General features: G+C 38.0%; 2 long non-coding RNA genes and 1 pseudogene across 2 annotated transcripts; all 3 read left to right on the forward strand.

Moving 5' to 3' along the window:
• The first annotated feature begins 2,866 nt into the window (after window positions 1-2,866).
• On the forward strand, window positions 2,867-13,028 carry LOC120211670 (annotated as a pseudogene).
• A 299-nt stretch (window positions 13,029-13,327) lies between these two features.
• Window positions 13,328-14,906, forward strand: LOC120211698. Its single transcript, XR_005524627.1, has 3 exons — window positions 13,328-13,624; window positions 14,525-14,638; window positions 14,794-14,906. It is a non-coding gene; the product is annotated as an uncharacterized LOC120211698 (long non-coding RNA).
• A 147-nt stretch (window positions 14,907-15,053) lies between these two features.
• Window positions 15,054-20,577, forward strand: LOC120211697. The gene is made up of 5 exons (XR_005524626.1): window positions 15,054-15,206; window positions 15,306-15,546; window positions 19,741-19,806; window positions 19,896-19,963; window positions 20,468-20,577. It is a non-coding gene; the product is annotated as an uncharacterized LOC120211697 (long non-coding RNA).
• Window positions 20,578-20,633: the final 56 nt, after the last annotated feature.

A 20,633-nucleotide genomic window follows, 5' to 3' on the forward strand; every position in this document is an offset into this window, starting at 1 on the left:
GGAAATTGTTTGTTGACAGCTAGCCGCCCCTTCGCTGTGAAGTTGAGCTTGTGTTGTCTCGAGTCCAATATCATTCACTGTGAAGTTGAAATTGACTCTGAATGAAACTGAAATGTTATTTGTTGACAATCAGTCGCCTCTTCGTTGTGAAGTTGAGCCTCAAATGGCACGATATCATCCATCGTGGAGTTGAAATCATTGATGTGTGGGTACGATATCCTCCGCATGGAGTTGAAATCGCGGATGACCCCTTCGTCGTGAAGTTGATCCTTGACTTGAATATCCTTCATCGTGAAGTTGAAATTCAAGTATTGTACGTTGCGGGTGGACATAATTCCATTCGTCGTGAAGTTGAAACCGTGGATGACCCATTCGTTGTAAAGTTTGGCTTTGAGTCAAATATCCTTCGTCGTGAAGTTGAAATCTATTCTCGAGCAAATTGTGTCGTTTTGAGTCCAATATCCTTCGCTGCGAAGTTGAAATTGGCTCTAGATAAAACCTGCAAAGATATGCATATATGCGATGTTATGGATACAATGCTCTTAGGTATGCCTAAAATGCATATGCAACATATGTTATTCTGGGCTCTAGAGAGAAATCTCGATCTCCGATTGCCTGTCGTGTTAACTCTTAATTTTGGAATCTGGAAGTTCTGATTCCCGATCTTGAATTCTTAAAATGTATAAATATGATGTTCTTTGTTTCTTGATTTGGGAAATGATTTCTCGACCATCTCAAGTATGTGCCTGAGCCTTGATCGGCTTCCGGGTACCTGTACTTTTCAATGAATATTTGTACAGTAATATACGATTATCTTTTGCATAAGTAGATAAATCATTGAGTTTAAGTTCAATTCAAAATGCTCAAAATGAATTGATTTAGAGAAAATATTGTCTTTATTCATAAGGGGAAAAAGAAAAAATAATACATGACAAACATTCTGGAAAATGAATACATGACGAAGCGTGAATGAATGTCTCAGATCTCGATAATGTGGGCACTTCTGAGCTGAAGAGCCGTTAGGTGACCTTGAATGCAACCTTTACCAAGGGATCTTCGAAAATGCGACAACGTTCTGGAGAGTGCAACCTTTCTCCAACTTGTTGAGTTTGTAGAAGATTCAGATGTCGGGATGTTTCCACTGTCAATATCCAAATCACCCTTTCGGGTTTTCAACTTGGACCCATCCTTGGTTGCAAGACGCCCTTCGCGGGTTTTCATCTTGAACCCACCTTATTTTTCTTTTATCTTTTTTCTTTTTTTCTTTTGTTCTTTTTTCTTTTTCTTTTTCTTTTTCTTTTTTTCAATTTAGGGCTCCCTTTCGGGTTTTCACCCTAAACGTTTTTTCCTTTTTTTGTTCTTTTCTTTTCTTTTTCTTCTTCGACTTAGAATGCCCTTTCGGGTTTTCATCCTAAGCGAAGTATTTCTTGACTACATCTAAATTGATGGGATATGGCAGTTCTGGTCCTATAATTTCTGCTAGGACAAGGGCTCCTCCGGAAAAGGCCTTGTTCACGACATAAGGTCATTCCCAATTTGGCGTCCATTTTCCTCAGAAATCTTTCTAAACTGGCCAAATTCTCTTAAGTACCAGATCTCCTTCATGGAATATTCTCGGGCGTACCTTTTTGTCATGTGCTCGGATCATTCGCTTCTGATAGATTTGACCATGGTGAATGGCTTTCAGTCTCTTTTTATCTATCAGATTCAGTTGATCATATCGGGATTGTACCCATTCTACATCATCCAGTTTGACTTCTGTCAACACTCGGAGTGATGGAATTTCTACTTCAATAGGTAGCACTGCTTCCATTCATAAGCTAGTGAAAATGGAGTTGCCCCAGTCGAGGTTCGTATCGAGGTTCTGTAAGCGAACAAAACAAAAGGCAACTTCTCATGCCAGTCTTTATAAGTTTCAGTTTTTTTCTCCACTATCTTCTTAATGTTTTTGTTTGTTTCTTCTACTGCTTCGTTCATCTTTGGTCTGTAAACAGTGGAATTATGATGCTTTATATTGAACTGTTCACAAGCAACATCATCTTGTTGTTCAAGTTTTTAGCATTATCGGAATGATCCTTTCAGGTAGACCATACCGACATATGTTCATCTTATTGTTCAAGTTATTCAAGGTTGAGCCGTTGTCGATTAAGATAATTGGTAAAGCATGTCCCTTACAGTAGGTAGTAATGTGTAACGCCTTTGTTCAGCCTCTTCCTCCGGATGGAATCTCGTCATCGGAGAATAAGATGAGATTATCAGTTTGAATATTATTCACCAGTCGATCCATCTTGATGACTGATATGTTTTGCGGCACGAATATTTGATTTAGGACTTTCAACAGTTCTTCTCGGTGTGCCTCCGAGTTCAACAATAGTGCTAGCATTGAAGTACGCGTAGGTAAGCTGTGGAGCTATTCTACAATGTTGTACTCGATGTGCTTCAAGATCTTAAGGAACTCTTTAGATTCTTCCTCTTTTATAGGTTCATTGACGGCTAGCGCATCTTCCTTGAAGGGCTCTAGTGATCTCTGCCCCATTTTGCTATCACCTTCTTCGGAAGTACTCACCTGGCATTCGTACTTCCATGACACTTGTCGATTGTCCTTGTATTGAAAAGGTCGAGGTACTGTGATCACCACCTTGGGTGGTGTTGTTGTCGTTATCTTTGCTTTAGGGGTAATTATTAAAGGACTACCCCTTCCAAATCCTCTTTCTGATGATTCTCCAGTAGTGTAAACGTCTGCTTCTTGGGAATCCTGAATCTCTTCGTAAAACTTCAGCTCTTTCTTGTCCATCATGAGCTGGACTAATTACTTGAATTCTGGGCAATCTTGCACATTATGCCCCTCTTCGTTATGGTAACAACAATGGTTACCACCTTCATTTCTTGCTACACATGGTTGGGGTGTAAGAAACCCCACATTTACCATTTGGCTCCAAACCCAAGCCAAAGGAGCTTTAACTTTCGAAACACAAGTTTTGATTCTCCTGCCGTTCTCGGAGGTGACTGCATTGATTCCAGTCTCCGGATGATTAGGCAAGGGATTCTGGGCGACGTTCGGTGCTCCGGAGTTGAAATGGATCCAATTCTTGTTCCACATTCGTTTTACAAGCCTCTTGAATGCGAGACAATTTTCAATTGAATGCCCCTGCACACCACCATTATATTCTTAGTGGGCGTTCTCGTCAAACCACCTCGGATATGGGGGCTTTATTAGATCCATAGGGTAAGGTGACACCGCGTGAGTGTCGAAGAGCTGTTGGTATAACTCTTTATACGACATGGGAATGGGATCGAACTGTTCCATTTCCCTTTCTTTCCTTGGTTCTCTCTGAGCTTGGTTAGAAGTACTAGATGGTACAGCTGTAGTTATTTTTGAACTTGAGATCGTAACACCTTTGTTAGCGCTGTAGGTGTTGACATTATTGATCTCTCGGTATTTGTTCTTTATGGGAGACTTTTTACTGGAGTCCCCTCCCTCGATTTTTCCTTGTTTTATAACTAGCTCGACCATCTCACCAGCCATAACTAAATCTGAGAAAGCTCCCGATGTAATTGCTACCAAGTGCCCGAAGTAAAGTGTCTTTAAGGTTTGTACAAACAACTTTCTAGTTTCCTTTTCATCCAAGGGTAGATGAACTTGCACAGATAAATCCCTCCATCTCTGTGCGTACTGTCGAAACTCTCGTTATGTTTCTTCTCCAGGCTCTGCAGCATAACTCGGTCTGGTCTCATATCATTGACATTCTTGTATGCTCTAAGAAAGATTTGGCTAAGTCTTTCCACGTCTTGATATGAGATCGGCTTAGCTGGTTGTACCACCGGATAGCTGAACCGGACATGCTCTCCTGGAAATAGTGGATCAGGAGTTGGTCATTTCCCCCATATCCTGTCATCTTCCGACAGAACATAGTGATATGGACTGAAGGGTAGTTGTTCCCGTCAAACTTCTCAAACTCAGGAATTTTAAACTTAGGTGGAAGCACCAAATCTGGAACCAGGCTCAGCTTCATTGCGTCCACTTTATAATAATCATGGTCTCATTGGACCATCTTCATTTGATCTTCTAACATTCTGATCTTCTCTTCCATCTTTTTTTCCTTATCCTCCTCTTCAAAATCCAGGATAGGCCAGTCGTCCAGATGACTGTCAAGATTTGCTGCAGAAGTCTATAAATTTACAACCGATACAGCTTTCCCTTTGGTGGAAGATGAGTCGCCTTGCAGTCCGGGTAAGATCCCGGATGTGACAATTGCTTGTGGGATCGGTGGTATGGTTACCCCCTCAGATGCACCTACTCCGGGTGCACCTCCTGTTGTTGTAAACCAGACAACTTAGCCACAATTTGGTCGACTAAAGACTCCTGGTTTTTCTTGATGGACTCCATGGTACTTTGACTGTTCTGAGCCATTTTGTCCTCCAATTCTTTTTGCAGTTTTGCCATGTTCTCCTCAATCTTCTCAATTATGGCTTCCATTTGTCTCTTCTTTACTCGAGTGTTGTGAGGGTGATGTGTGTCTTGAGCTTGTGGAGGTAAACTTGGTGTCTGAGACATGTTCTGTTAGTTAATACGAATGTAAAAACATAGAAAATATATAAAAAACATTAAATATAAAATGCAAGAAATATAATACACGATGTATGCAATTTAGAGGCATTGATCCAAAAAATGTTAATTATTATAAATAATCCTTATTCAGACAAAAATGTTTTATCTTTTAAGAGATATAAAAACAATCAAAGGTACATCCGGACTAAATTCTCTAGACCCCGAATAGCTTCTATTAGGTTGACAAGTCTCATGCCTTCATCTGTCACTGGTTAAATGCCTTGTCGAATGACTCCAGCTTCCCGTGCTAGGCCGTGTAGATGACGGGATGCCTTCTGTACTTGATCCAGAAAATCGAATTACTGCGTCTCTGGCCTTCACCCTTTGATGTGCTTGCTCCCAACGGAAATGCCACTATAAACCTCCGTCAAAGGGCATTATCTGAATCTCACTCGCTTGCTTCTTGAATCCGTGTACAATAGCTTCTAACTCAGCTATTGTCTTTCTATATTTTTCATGTTGTTTCTCAAGATCAGCCACCTGGATTCTCAAGCGCTGGTTCTGATGTTGACTGTCTGCTAAGCGCCTCTGAGAAGTTTTCAATTGTTCATTCCAAGCTCTTTCATCAGCCCCTCGAACTTTCTTTTCAGGCTATGAGCTTTGACTTTCTAGTATTCAAAGGTTACTTTCAACTTGGAGTTATCATTGACTTTATCTTGATACCCCTTTCTCAAGTGTTCAAGCTCAAAACGGACTCTTTTATGTTCTCTTTCCAGTTTGTCTACTCTATCTTTCTAAGAGTCGGCATATAGCTTCTACTGATAACGTTCAGCTTCAAGTTCCTTTACCCTCTGCTTCAGCTCATTGTTCACAGCTTCGAACTCTGCCTTGGTTATCTCAAGTTCGAAAGGGACAAGTCTGAGATGTTCCTCTATGGTCCGGGTGTCTTCACAATCTGGCACCGGGATGTTGTCATTTTTCCTCAATCTTCGCCACTCCACATAATCCAGAGTAAGCATGTCTCTGGTAGCTACAACATCCATCCAGAATAATTTCTTCCATGAATCGGCTGTTTCCTTGATCATCTTCTTATAGCTGTCACCATGATACACAAACTCTGATCTAGCTAGTCCGCTTGTTGCTGGAACAAACGAATGTGCCCTATACTGTCTAAGTGCTAACAACAGAGCATACCCAACTGTACCCCAAAGTCCAAGTAAGGTCATAGTATCAGAATTCCAACACCAGAAAGGAACGTCACCGAGGAACAACCAGGGGCTCTCCAGGTAATATCTCGATCCTGAAGATATGTAAAGACTTTCATCAACTTTTCCTTTGAAGCACCTTCATACCATTTCATTGGGATGAACTCTCCCAAAGGTGAATAGGTGGTGCTAAATCGGCGGTAAACAACCCCGTTAATCTTCTAGAAGTGGCTGTAAATCCAGACTTGAAGGAGCTGAACACACACAATGAACTTCGTCCACCAGTTCTTCTGTAATGATTAAGAGACCGAAAGGTCTCGGCTAAGATGACCGGTGCTGGGTTGACTCACATTGGAAGTTGTTCAAATAGTTCCACCACGGCTGCGTCGATGTACCCCAAAGTCTTCGAAAAGATAACCAAACCGTACAGACCTACTACAAAAAGGTCTATAGTCTTCCATTCATCAGGGTGGTTCTTCATTAGTTGCCTTATGTGGATACACTCGATTCCTTCCCCGCTACCTTTGTGTCGGAGTAGATCAGTCACCCATTTTTCATCAACTCCTGCAATCTTGGCCAGTCCGTTCTTGAAAGGCTGACTCTTGATGTGTTTGATATATGCCCTCTCTAGTTTGATGCTTTCGCAGTGCAATAGTGTAGTATACTCTTCGATAGTGGGCACCATGTCCTCCCGGTTAAAGGTGAAACAATTATATCCCAGGTTCCAGAATTGAATTAATGCTCGGAGCAGGGGCTCATCAGTCTTGACATGAAGTAAGAGGGCAATATCACCATATCGTTGGCTGAACTTCTGCTTTCTGTCATTCTTCCAACTGTCCCAAATGTTTCGTAGCTCTTGGACATCGTTCAGTTTCAGACTGACAGAGGCGTAGCTAACCAGCTCTGACACATAGTTCCCCTGAAGACTGTCTCCCTTCTTTTTCTGAGTCTTCTCGAACCATAGTCGTGCCTCGGCGTTTTCAATCTCTTGTATTACAACATCTTTGTCCATTAATTCAGATTATTTTGTATGTAACAAATGCTTTTTAGGGATCAATAATCTTATTATGATGCAAATGCTAAAAAATAAACACAAAGGCAAAAAAGTTAGTAAAATGAAAATAAATAAATAAAAAAAAGGAAAAAACACAAAGACATGGTTAGGGTAAAAATATCCTAGGTTTTGGAATATGGTTTCGGGGTAGGCTCTAATTCTCCATAGTCTCCCGGTTTAGGTTCTAAAAAACGGTACCCAAGTTCTCCTTGCTGGTGCCCCCTTGGGCTTACCAGACCCTTAGTCTTAAACCCATCACAAGTTTGTGTGGACTAAGTTAAACTCGAGAGTCACATTCCCTTATTCTCACACGGTGAATAAATTCACACGAAGACATAAGGTATATGAATCCCGAAGGCTACTTGCTAGGCCCGCATAATGAATAAATTCACACGAAGGCGTTGTTTTTACCCCACTTAAAATAGGGTTCAGAGCTCAGGTATAGAGCCTTAGAGGAAAAAACGAGTTTGGAAGGCTGAAATCATTAGAAAACGGTTAGTATAACTATTTACTCGAAAATATAATCAAAGATAAGCAATAAGGATCGAAATGTTACCTTAAAATTCAAACTTACCCTTTTCGTTAAAAAGACAACTGGAAATTACCTTAGCCTGACTCACTTACCTGTCCCCAGCGGAGTCGCCAAGTTGTCGGAACCGCCTTTCGGTGGGCCCGAAATTGGGCTTCGACTTAGAAAATTGTGGATTGGGAGTTGCCACCGATCACTTATTTTATTAAAAATGGGTTGATATGATAGCCTATTTCTTACCTGATATGCGTCTTACCAGTGATATATCAGATTCGAGAGTCGGTTACAGTCAAGGAAGGGTTATCACCCTTTAACTTCCCTTTCGGTACTACGTAATTTCAAGTTGTCATTAAGTAAAAAAATTGTAAGTTTAACTTAAAAGGTAAAATAACGATTCAAAATTACTTACCTTAGATTGATTTGAAAACATCCTTAAAAAGTCAAAAGATGTTATACTTATAGTGAAATACAAGATCGAATTAGGAGAAAAAAACATGTAAATATGAGAACAGACAAAACAAAAAAGAAAACAATAACGTAAGTAGACATAAAAAATAAAACAGAATAAATAAAATGGTAATATGAGTGAATATTTAAAAACGAAAAAAAAATAAAAATAAAAACAAGAACAAAACAAGAATAAAAACACAGAGAAGACAAAATAAAAAAGAATAATAAAATAGATAATATATATATATATATATATACATAAATAAATATTAGAAAAAAAAAACAAAACAAAACAAATAAAATAATAATAATAATATATACATATAAATGAGTAGAATAAAAAAGAAATAGTAATAGTAATAACTATAGTAATATATATATATATAAAATAAAGATAAAATATATATAAATAATAATTTGTAAATAAAAAAAGTAATAAAATAAAAATAAACAAATAAAATAATATATATAAAAAACAATAATAATATTAATATTGAAAATAATAATAATAATGGTTTAAAAAATAAATAGAAATAAAAAATGGTAAAATACTCGTATGTGACCAAATTGAAATAAAACCCAGATTGAGGGCCAAATTCAGAGGAAAATCGGGTTCAAATTCGATTTAGGGGGTCAAAATAGAATCGTTTTAAAATTAAAGGGACCAAAATCGAGGTTTACCCCTTAATGCGCAGAAACGCGCGGATCTTTCCCAGGTCAGGGTCGACACGCGGGTCACCAGCTTGATCCATGGACCGAGTATAAAATCAAAAATAATTTCTAAAAGGCTCATTTCTCTCTTCTCCAAGCCGAGGCCCCCTTCTCCTCTTCATCCTCTCGCCTGTTCATCGAGGATGAAGAACACGACCCTAAATTTCCAGAATCCGATGGGTCGCTGCCTCGCCGGCCGCCGTAAATTGGTGGCGACCAACTTGAAATATTTGGTTTTTTTAAAAGCTCTTCGTACCCTCGGTTTAAAAATCAAAGTCTTTTTTACAATCAAGCCTCGGGGAACCGTAGATCTAAGAGAAAAGACCTCGGTTCCCTTGTGTTTATCGGCCCCAAATCTTTTGCTTTTCAAATCAACATAAAAGAAAGCAACGCATGCAACCAACCGAACGATGAACAGGTAAAAGAAAAAAATACCTTCTCTTTATTGCATTTTCGAACGTTTTACAAAAGCTTGGATTTCCTTCGGTTTTTCTTTCGTGTTTTCCTAGTATTTTGTGCGTAATATTCGTGTGGAATCATGTGTGATTTTTGCCTCTAGTAATCTCTCTGATATTGTGTAAATTCGTAGTATCTTGTTACATCAATTTATAGTAGAAGCAAAACCTATTTCTAGGAATTTCATTTCGAATGAAAAACTGATGTTTGCGTCGTTGGTATGTTGGTGCTGACCGAGATCCTTGCGCCGGAAGATGCGGGTTTGTTGAGGGCGAGAGACTGGTGCCCGTGAAACTCGGACATGGGTGAGGGTTGTTGACCGAAGGATTCGACCGTGGGACTCTTAGACGTATGTTGTTGACCATGCGGCGCTGGGAGGGATGCTAGGGTTCGAGAACCCTAGCTTGCTGGGTCACGTGCTATTGGGCCTCTTCTGGACTGCTGGATCTTATAAACGGGCTGCTGGATTTGTTTGTAATGGCTTTGGGCCTGAAATAATAATATATACATGTATTATAATTTGTTATATAATTATATATATATGTATATTATAATTTTAACGGATGAATTTTAGTGTCTTCAAGGACTACAGAAATAAATAGATGACTAAATAATTAGCTTACCGTAAAAAAAATGGATGCAAGAAAGATATTTGGGCTGGGTTTAGCCCAAAATTAAATGGGTTTTTTATATCGGGCTTTAAATTAGCCCATCTATAATTGACCATCGATAGAAAGACACGAAATTTGGTGGAGAGTGGAAACAGAGACCTTTGCTTAAACCTTGAAACGGTTAAACCTCAACGGCTGAAACAAGCTCAACCCGCCAGAGCAAAAAGAAGCAACAGCAGCGGCGGCGGGCGGCCATGGTGAAATTCTACCTAAGGTACGAGCCGGCGGCTGCTTTGGTGTAATTGTATCCGTTGAATCGAACATCACATTCGACAGCTCAGGCAAACACCTTCTCGCCCCTGCTCTCGAAAAGCTCGGTGTTTGGCACGTCCGCCAAGGCGTCTGCACCAAAACTCTATCTCCTTCTGTTTCCTTACGCGGCCCCTCTCTCGCCGTCACATGTGTCGCCTCCTCCCCTTCTTCACTGGTAAAAGTTTTTTTCCTTTCTTTCTCTTCCTTTATAATTTATTGTAGTTTATTCTCTGTTTTATTTTATTTCATACCTTTGATTGAAGTTAAACCTGAAAATTTCGTTTGGATATAAATATATATATTTTTCTGGATAATAAACATTCCCAATGTTGTTTTTGCATTGATAAATTAGGAACTTTTAAAAACTCGTGATCTGTAATAGTAAATTAGTAACAACCCAACGAGGTCTTAAAGTTCTTCATGAATTTTTAGTGATTTTCATGAAAATAAGTGCGAAAGGTTTAAATTGCAGGTAACAATCGCAGATGGTACTATAAAGATTTGGGATTGTGATCAAGGAAGTTGTGAGACTACATTGAATGGACATAAAGGGGCTGTGACTGCTTTAAGGTACAATAAGGTTGGATCTCTACTTGCTTCTGGAAGTAAAGACAATGATATTATATTGTGGGATGTGGTTGATGAGACAGGAATTTTTCGCCTTCGTGGGCATCATGATCAGGTTTGTCATTTGTAAAATTTTCTATTGAAGTTGAGGAAGTATTGTGGTATTTGTTATCTGTATATGCTTTAATCTCTTTGCATTTTGCGACTTGCAGATAACAGACCTTGTTTTCCTTGATTCTGGTAACAAACTTGTTAGTCCTTCCAAGGATAAATTTTTGAGAGTCTGCCAGTCTGGGATCTTGAAACTCAGCATTGTATGCAAATAGTCAGTGGCCATCATAGTGAAATTTGGTCAATTGATGTTGACCCAGATGAAAGATACTTGGTCAGTGGTTCAGCAGATCTTGAACTCATATTTTACAATGTAAAGCTTGAGAGTGGAGAGTCTATGGTGAATGTAACTGGGCTGAAATTGGGAATGATGATGAGTCATTTACTCAAAATAAGTGGAAAGTTCTAAAGCCCTTTGGTGAAATTAAGCGACAAAGTAAGGAGGGTTGCAACTGTGAGATTTAGCAAGTCAGGAAATTTGCTTGCTTGTCGGGTAGCTGGGAAAACGGTTGAAATATTCCGCGTATTGGATAAAGTTGAATCCAAGCGCAAAGCAAAACGAAGACATAATAGGAAGAAAGATAAGAAGTCTGCGAAAATGGAAGTTGAAGCAACTGAAAATGTAGAAGCAAATCATGATACTGAAGAAGCTTGGAATATCTTGGTTGTTACAGTTCCTGATGGTTTTAAGCTTCTTCAAAATATTCGAGCCAGCAAAAAAATCTGTTCCATCTATTTTTGTCCAGTCACTCCAAAGAGTTGACTAGGTAGTTTAGCAATGTCTTTGAATAATATCTTACTGGAGTTTTTATTCAATTGAAAGTAGTGCAAGTACGAAAACACTTGCTATTTGAGCTTCAAGGACACCGTTCCGATGTTAGAAGTGTCACACTTAGTTCAGACAATAGTCTTTTAATGTCAACTAGTCACAATGCTGTGAAGATTTGGAATCCATGTACTGGTTCTTGCCTTTGAACAATTGATTCTGGTTCTGGACTCTGGTCTAATTGTACCCCATAACAAATATGCAATGGTTGACACTTGGCATTAAAGATGTGTAAATTGAAATTATTGACATTGGTAGTGGTACTTGCAGTGAAGTTGTTGAAGCTCATGGTGGCTCTGTAAGGTCAATTACTACCATTCCAAATGGAAATGGTTTTTTACCAGCAGTGCAGACCATGATGTAAATTTCTGGGAATACCAGATCAAGCAAAAACCTGGTCAAGTGTGTTCCTCATACCTTCACAACCTACTTAAAGTTTTCAAGTATCTATATCTATTTTATTTATTTTCTCCAACTGTCACCTTTTCAAGCTTTGCCTTGATATAATATGTACTGGACTGTATAACTTATCCTTTATTACAAATGTAGTTTTCATGCTGAGTAAACTGATGAGTGAATTGGCCTTGTTGATTTTCAGGATTCCAAAAGCCTTACTATAACAAATGTAAGGACTATGAAAATGAACGATGATGTTTTAGTGGTTGCTGTTAGCCCAGATGTTAAATATGTTGCTGTTACATTGTTGGATTGCACTGTGAAGGTAGGAATGGTTGACTTATCCTTCTCTGTTTTGAATTTTAATTTGTCCACTGTTGGTTGGCTTGGTGAATTTTTCTGTTATTGTTTTACTATAATTTGTAATCAGAAGCATCATGCAATTTCCTGCTCAACTTGTAAAACACAAAGTTGATTTATATAATTGCCCTTTCCTTCCATCTCACTTTTGGTCAACGTCTTCAACCCTCTGTTTAGAACCTTCTATGTCTCACTTTTGGTCAAGCGTTATATGTGACCTTGCATCCATATGCCACTGCACTAATCATGTCTTATCGACTTATATGTGCTAATTAAATATGTTGATTTTTCCTATCAAAAAAAAAAAAATCTGTTGATTTCAAAGATGTTTGTTTCTGATTCCTTCTCTCTAAGCGTGTTCTGGTAGAAGCTTCTCATGGAAAAAATGAAGTTTAACCAACTGAATATCTCTCTGATTTGACTTCAAAATAGCATGCATGATATTGTGGTATCCTATTATCAATTAGGACATGCAAGTCAGCTTGTTTTGCATTAATATGAGCCTATTATGAGAATAATGATTTTCTTTTCCCTTTTTATTCAGATTCTTTTTATGGACTCACTCAAAATTTTCCTTCTACGGCCACAAACTTCCTGTCTTATGTATGGATATTTCATCAAATGAAGATTTAATTGTAACTGGATCCGCAGACAAGATTTGAGGATTTGGGGCTTGGATTTTGGTGATTGCCACAAATCCATCTTTGCTCATGCTGACAGGTTTTCTCAGATTTTAATTACTATGGAATGCAGAAGGTTTCTTAATCCTAATTGTTTATGTAATTTTGCCGTTGGGATCGCATTGACAGTACGTTTGAAGATAGACATATACCAAAGGAAGAACTTCCAGAGGAGGGAGCTGTTGAAATAGTGGGACTTAAATCAAAATAAAGTCTGGACTAAGGCCCTGCACATGATATTTACGTATGGTGAGGCTTGAACCTGGGACATTATGGTTCTTAGGGCTTCAACCTTACCATTGAGCAAGGCCTTAATGACGCTAAATATGTATTTGATTCTCAATGATTGACGCTTTTAAATAATTTTCTCTTCCCCTATGGAAGAAGTACAAAAGAAAATGAAAGTTATTAACCATATGGGAGTGGTGTGGTCGTTACTTTACCATTCCACTATATTGAATATAAGACCAACGGTTTCCTTTTTTTTTACTTATAGAAAGATATAACTGCCAATATGATAAATCAGTCTTGCAGAGATGATGTTTATCTCTCTCAGAAATGCTTGTTAGAGTTGTTAAGGAAAGTTGTAGAGCAGCAGAAAATGCTTGAAGAAAACTGAAAGAGGATAGTTTTTAAATAGTTGTGTTGCAATTAATATGTTTACTATGTTATATTTCAGGAGGAGCTAGCCAGAGGAAAAGTTGCTGAATTCCAACCAAATTTGTTATGCTTGGGTTGTCCCCATCAGATTATGTCCTTTGTGCTCTCTCAAATATTAGCACCAATGATCTGGAGCAGACTTTACTGGTAATTGAGCATTGTGCATGGCATTCTCTCTAGTTCTAGTACAAAATTCTGGAAAAGATGATATGGTATTTCATCGATGTTTTCTAGTGCATTCATGGAGACAGTTACACACCTGAAATCAGGTCTATGAGGATTAAGCTCATAATTGAGACTTCTGGATAAGCACCTCTTGTCACTTATCTTTTTGTGATCTACCTGATTGTGACGGGTTTCTTCAGATTGTAGTCCATGATCTATTTTTGAGTTAATTATTTACCTAATAGTGGGACCAAAGATTACCTCCAATATTAGACTATGTCCTTCGTGCTCTCTCAAATATTAGTACCGATGATATGGAGCAGACGTTACTGATAATTGAGCATTGTGTGTGGCATTCTCTATAGTTCTAGTACTAAATTCTTGAAAAGATGATACGGTATTTCATCCATGTTTTCTAGTGCATTCATGGAGACAGTTACACCCAAAATCAAGCCTATGAGGATTAAGCTCATAATTGAAACTTCTGGATATGCACCTCTTATCACTTATCTTTTTCTGATCTACCTGATTGCGACTGTTTTCTTAAGATTGTAATCCGTGATCTTCTATTGTTTAGTCAATTATTTTCCTAATAATGGGACCAAAGACCACTCATCAACTGAAATTCTAGTCACTTTTGAGTTTCTTTTTCTTATTCCAGCCATGTTAATAGCCAAGTTAGTGATTCAGGTCGTGACAATTATTATAAAAAAATCAAATATGGAGGCTGGACTATCTTTGTTTGTCTAGTAGTTAACTTGTCTTCTGGATTCTACTGCATGATGCTATGCTGCAGATTACAGTCTTCAGATAGGATCTTGTCATTTTTTAGGCATCTTATTGTTTATCTCAATATCTGAGTCCAAGTTATTTTATGCCCAGGCATTACCATTCTCAGGTGCACTCAAGCTGCTCTCCTATACGAAGGACTGGACTTCAAATCCTGACAAGGCTGGCGTCTACGCTTTATAAATGTGCTTTTGGTCAGATGTTTTGGTAAAAAGATGTGTGGCATGTACACCATGCTCTCTCTCTCTCTCTCTCTGACACACTAAAGCGTTTGATGTTAAGAAAGCATATGTTTTATGCATTTGAGTGCTGGACTTGTGTAATACTTATTGTTGTTATTACAATGTATACCATTTTCACAGGTTGAGCTAGTTTGCAGGATCGTTTCAATTTTGTTGCAGACACACCATAGTTAATTAGTACCTCATCTGCCAGACCGGTGCTGGCTGTTCTAAAGGAGATTATTTGTGCTCGATTTAAGGTAAATATGTACTTCAGATTATGATTCAAATGACCCCTTCTCATAATGAGAATGTATATAGCCCTATTCTGGTCTGGTCCGGTATGGAGTTTTAAACCTGCAGATTCCATTAATGTTTTTTTAAAAAAAAATTTATTCTACTATCGAATTTATGTTCAACATGATCACATAATCCATAAATAAATTTTAGATCTGGGAAAACTTAAGGATCTATTTCAATGACATAACCTTTGAATTTCCAAGGAATGCAAAGATAATCTTGGTTTCAACCTTTCTGCAATGGATCGTCTAAAGGTTTGTAAAATGGATTTGCCAATATTATCAATCAAATTTCTAACAAAATAATAGCAAAACCTCTGTTTTTTCCAACCGTTGCATGTAATTTGATTTCAGCAATTGATGGCTTCAAGATCGGATGCTCTATTTCGAGATGCAAAGTCGAATTTGTTAGAGATTCATTCTCAGCAGTCGAAACGTTTAGAAGCAAGATCAGATCCCAAAACAGAAAAACGGAAAAAGAAGAAACAGAAGAGAAGAACTGATATACACGTTTGATCTCCAAGATGGGCAAAACTTTTATTCCCTATTTTCAAGGTTTAGAGTGCTTTGCAGAATAATGTTCTTCCTGCTTCAAGTAAGAAGCAGCTTCATTTTTGTATTTTATGTTTTATTTTTCCTCAACTGTCTTTAATATATGAATATCATCATCCAAGTGAAATTTTGAGAAATTTTCATGACCAGTTTGCATATGCACACGGTGCAGAAAGAATACTAAAATGGGTTTCTATAATTTATTAGTATTATTTTTAAAATGTCAATAGGTCGGCCAATGGGTAGAAAACCTAGATTCTGATGAAGACAAAACTATAAGCTTTTCTCTATTTTCATTTGAAAAATTTGGTTACAACATATTTTTTTATACACTTCTATATTTCACTTTAACTAGAACTACACTAGATATTAGATATTATCTTTATTTACACTAAAGATAAGATTTAGAGTAATATTAAATCACTAAGAGAGATAGACAAACTACAAAGAGATAAATACAAAATAAACATTATTCTATAACTAATACTCACACCTCTAATCTACACTTCCCAAAGTTAGTATCTATTGTATAGTCTGATAGGAGCAAACAACAGTTTTACTCCTTTATGATTGACTATTTTTGAGATGATACGTCAATCAATTTTCACATGTTTAGTTCTATCATGATAGGAGTTCTTGATAATACAAATGGTTGACTGATATTATTGTAGAGTTCAATGTTTTCATATTGATTAAGTCTCAATTATGTAAGTAGCCTCTTCAGTCGAATACTTTCACAAATTTCAAGTACTAAAGCTCTATACATAGTTTCAAAACTACTCCTTGCTACAACTGACTGCTCCCTTTTTCTCTATGTAACTAAGTTACCCCAAATAAAGCAATATCTAACTAGAATCGGTGAAGATTTCGTAATTTTGTCTTCACTTTTCTTAAATATTAGGCTGTCCAAGAGTCTTCTTTAAATACCTTAATTATGTGAATTGCATCAAGATGTTCATCCTTAGGATTATGAGTTTTTAAAACCTCTTATTCTAACTTTTTATTCAAGAATTCATTTTTTTATATCTGATTGATGCAGTCTCCAGCTTTTATTATCTGTCAAAGATAACACTACCCTTGTTGAATTTAGCTTCGTCACTAATACATATGTTTCTTGATAGTCTATCCTATATGATTGTGTAAATCTTTTAGCTACTAGTGTCTTGAATCTTTCTTGTCACACCCCTAAATTTATAATTTAAAAATCTTTTCAATTTAATTAATTTATTTTGGGATCAAATTGAATTTTTCAGAGGTATGTTCGTAAACTCCCGGTAGTCCAGGGCCTTAAGCTCAAATTTTCCCATTTTATTTGACCAGATGATAAAAATCTGATAAAAAAATGGATGGTTGTTGAGGTTTGAACCCCTGTTGAACAACACGGCCGACCCTCCCCTAGCAACTAGGCTAAGCCGCTGGTGGCGTTTAAAATAATCAAAATATCATATAAGTCCTGTGTTAAAGAAATTAAATTCGATCATGGCTTCATTTCTATGGGAGGGTTCAATAGATAAAAGAAGTATCCACTGGGTGAACTGGAATTTGGTTAGTAAGCCAAAAAAGTTGGGGGTCTAGGGATTCCGAATTTATTACTCTTGAACAGAGCTCTTATGGGGAAATGGGTATGGAAGTTTGCTTCAGAAAAGGGGTCTTGGTGGAAGAGGGTGGTGTGTTGCATGTACAATTTGGATCCTAATTCCATAATGTTGGGGAATTCTTGGACAGCTCGTGCTTCTTGGATTTGGAGAGGAGTGGTTAAAAACTTCTTTTCTATTGATGGTTTTGGGGATTGTCTTAGAAAGAATTTGCGTTTGAAAACTGGGAATGGACTATCTGTGGAGTTCTGGAACGATGTATGGTTGGGAGAAGTCCCCCTTAAAAATCAGTTCCCTAGACTCTATGCTCTCTCGAATGATAAAATGGGTAAAGTGATGGAGTTTAGGGTGAATAATGATTCTGGTTGGGTGTGGGATATTCAAATGAGAAAAAATCTGGTGGATTGGGAGGTTGAACAATGGCTACAACTGATTTCCCTGTTGAATAATATCTCCCTGTCAGCTTCTGAGGAAGACTGCTGGATATGGTTAGGGAATGACATGATACTTGGGAAAGGCATATTTGGGTAGGGCTTGCACCTCTCCGTGTGGAAATATTTGTTTGACAAGTTGCTCATCAGAGAGTGGCGGTTAGGGAGGAATTGTTGAAGCGAGGTGTGGTTGGGATTGATGATCCCTTATGTCCACTATGTGGTAGGGAGGTGGAATCAGTTTCACATATTTTTTTTGCATTGTGAGGTAGTATGAGGCCTGTGGTCTAGATTTTTGAATATGTGGAATGTGTCTTTGGTGATTCCAAAAACCATAATTGATTTCTTCATTTTGTGGGATGATCTACTTCCGAATTACATGATTTGGAAATTTATTCCAAGGGCGGTGATGTGGACAGTGTGGAAATGTAAGAACGAGGTTATTTTTGAGAAAGGAAAGTTGGATGTGGTGAGGTTGTTCTTTATTGTTCGATTTAGAATAGCTTCTTGGTTTGCTGCTAGATTCAATGATGTGCATATCCCTTTAGACTCCCTTGTGGGTGATTTAAAACTTGCTGATTCGGTGGGTAGACAGAAAAAGGGCTGCTCTCAACCAAATTGCTGGGTTCCTCCTCCGGATGGGTTCTTAAAGCTTAATGTTGATGGAGCGATGGTGAAAGGAGGTATAGGTGGTCTGATTAGGGACAACAGTGGTGTGTTGCTTCAGTGGTTCTCAGAAAGTGTTGGGGGTGGACCTCCTATCTTGACAGAATTATTGGTGATTAAGAGGGTGTTGTGTCTTCTGGAAGAATCAAGTTCTGTTCTTAATCAGAGGATTATTCTTGAATCGGATTCAAGTAATGCTCTGAAGTGGATAAAAAATCCGGGTTTATGCACCCCTCTGTTCCTATCCTTGGTGAAGGATATAATTTCTGTTTTGGCAGGGAAGGATATTACTTTAAGGCATATCTTGAGGGCTGCCAACTGGGAAGCTGACAAATTAGCTAAAGATGGGATAAGTTGATTATTTGCCTTGTGTTGGCTGTGTTGAGGTGTAGGAAATGTTTACATTTATGTAGGAAGTTATGTTTTCAGTCTTATGTAATTTTGTTAAGGTGTTTCAGCAGGATGTCAGGGCCTGGCAGTGTTTTATCGTTCAGATTTATAAAAGCCATAGGTACTCTTTTCCTCCTTCAATGTTCTACATGTTACTAATGTAATATGGAGGGTATGAAGGAGTTTTTTAATGAGGCCTATTATTCTATAAAAAAAAAGTTAAACTTATCAGATGGTAAATATTCAACCCATTTTCTCCCCAGATCAGATTGCAAAACCAAATCGCCAAATTCCCAAATCCCAACTCTGATCCGTTGCTCCCATTCCTCCACCAAATCCTTTATGGTTTGGTCGACGTGGTGCGTACCATTACCCCCACCGAGATCGTCGCCTCGCTCCGACCAAAACTTGAGCACCCTCACATCGAGATTCGTTGTCGATTGGCGTAAATCAACGTTCGAAGCATTGTTGGAAAAATCAACTCCCACCACTGTTTTTGTCGTTTTTTCAGCCAATCCAGTGGTCGTTTCATCTCACTGTCACGTCCATTGGCTTCCCCGGTGTTGTGCGATAAAAAACCAGTCGGATTTGTTCCCCTCGTCGTCGCGCCACCTTCGTCTGTTGTTGAGGTGAATTTTCGAACACTTTACCGACGATTTTAGTGTGATTTCGGTTTGTTCTTGGTTTATTTAAGTGTGTAGCTGAACCGGGAGTAAACGGACTGTCGAAACAACATTTGTTACCGCCGCACGCATCGTCATGCGCCACCCCTGAGCGTGGGGCTTCTTTGTCCCATGAAGCCTCTAGAACCGATTTGCTTAGACCCAAATTGATTTGGTTAGATCAAACCGAGTCAAATCAGTCCAAGCTGAGTCAACAGAATCGAGTCAACTCGAATTGAGTCAAACTATTGACCTAACCTTTGATTTTGACAAAAGTTGACTTTGACATTGATCAAAAAGTTAAATTTTTAGAAAAGTCATATTTTATGTTTTTCGATGTCCTGAGTCCGAATCCGAAATTTGTTTGACCAAATTTGAACCCAAAAGCCTCCGAATTGACCGTTAAATCCGAACATGCGTATGTATTTAAGTGTTTTATTTAAGCACATTTTAAATTATTGACAAAGATTAATTCGTGTGTTGTTTATTGAAGGTACTCGTGACTCTTCTGACCGTTCAACAGCTCGATCCAACTCATCTTGATCCGCCTGACCTCGTAGTCAGTGATTACCCATATTATCCGTGAACCTTAAAATTATTTAGACTAAAATACTACTTCAATAATAACTCTGTTTTATTATGATCTAGGTTAGAGCACTGCTGTGGAGCGTAAAGGCATGTGCTCAAAGACTCATAGATCGATCCCTTTTTGTGAGGTGTGTTCCTTGTGTGCTATATGATTGTTTTATATATTTTGAAATATGATTTGTTATTTGGTTGGTTTACGAATATTTTAATTGTTCGATATTTTAATTTACTGATTTATGGATTTACCGTTTATGAACTATGATCGCTTGATATATGCTCCCTGGTTACCTACTTTCATTGGAAAATATGATTATGCCTGATTTATGGATTAGGTAGGCTCTGAGGCCCCAAGAACTTTCTTGGGTAGGCTCTCAGGCCCCAAAATGCTCCCTTAAGTTGGCTTCTATGCCCCATGGGTATAAGGTAAGTCCTTATAGATGCAATTCTGGGAAGCTGTATTTCGGTGTACAGGAGGAAGGTAGTTATGAGTTTTAAATTATAAACTTCACTATGACTTTTATGATACTTTATTGAATTGCCTTCTGAATATTTTTCCCATTTCTTTTTATTTGCACTATTGGAACATACTGAGCTCTCTAGCTCACTCTCCAAATTTTTTTTCTTCCTTTCAGATACTTTTGGATAGGCACCTCCTAACTTGGCACTTGGAGGAACGACACATCATCTACAGTATCTTTTGTTGTAATATTTCTATCTTCCAGAATGCCTTTATTTCGTGACATGTGCCTATATTTTAAGTTACATAATTTATGACGTATATTACTTTAACTGATGTTG

The sequence above is a fragment of the Hibiscus syriacus genome, unplaced genomic scaffold (assembly GCF_006381635.1).
Source record: "Hibiscus syriacus cultivar Baekdansim isolate YM2019G1 unplaced genomic scaffold, ASM638163v2 tig00109980_pilon, whole genome shotgun sequence".
In the NCBI taxonomy this organism is placed as follows: Eukaryota; Viridiplantae; Streptophyta; class Magnoliopsida; order Malvales; family Malvaceae; genus Hibiscus; species Hibiscus syriacus.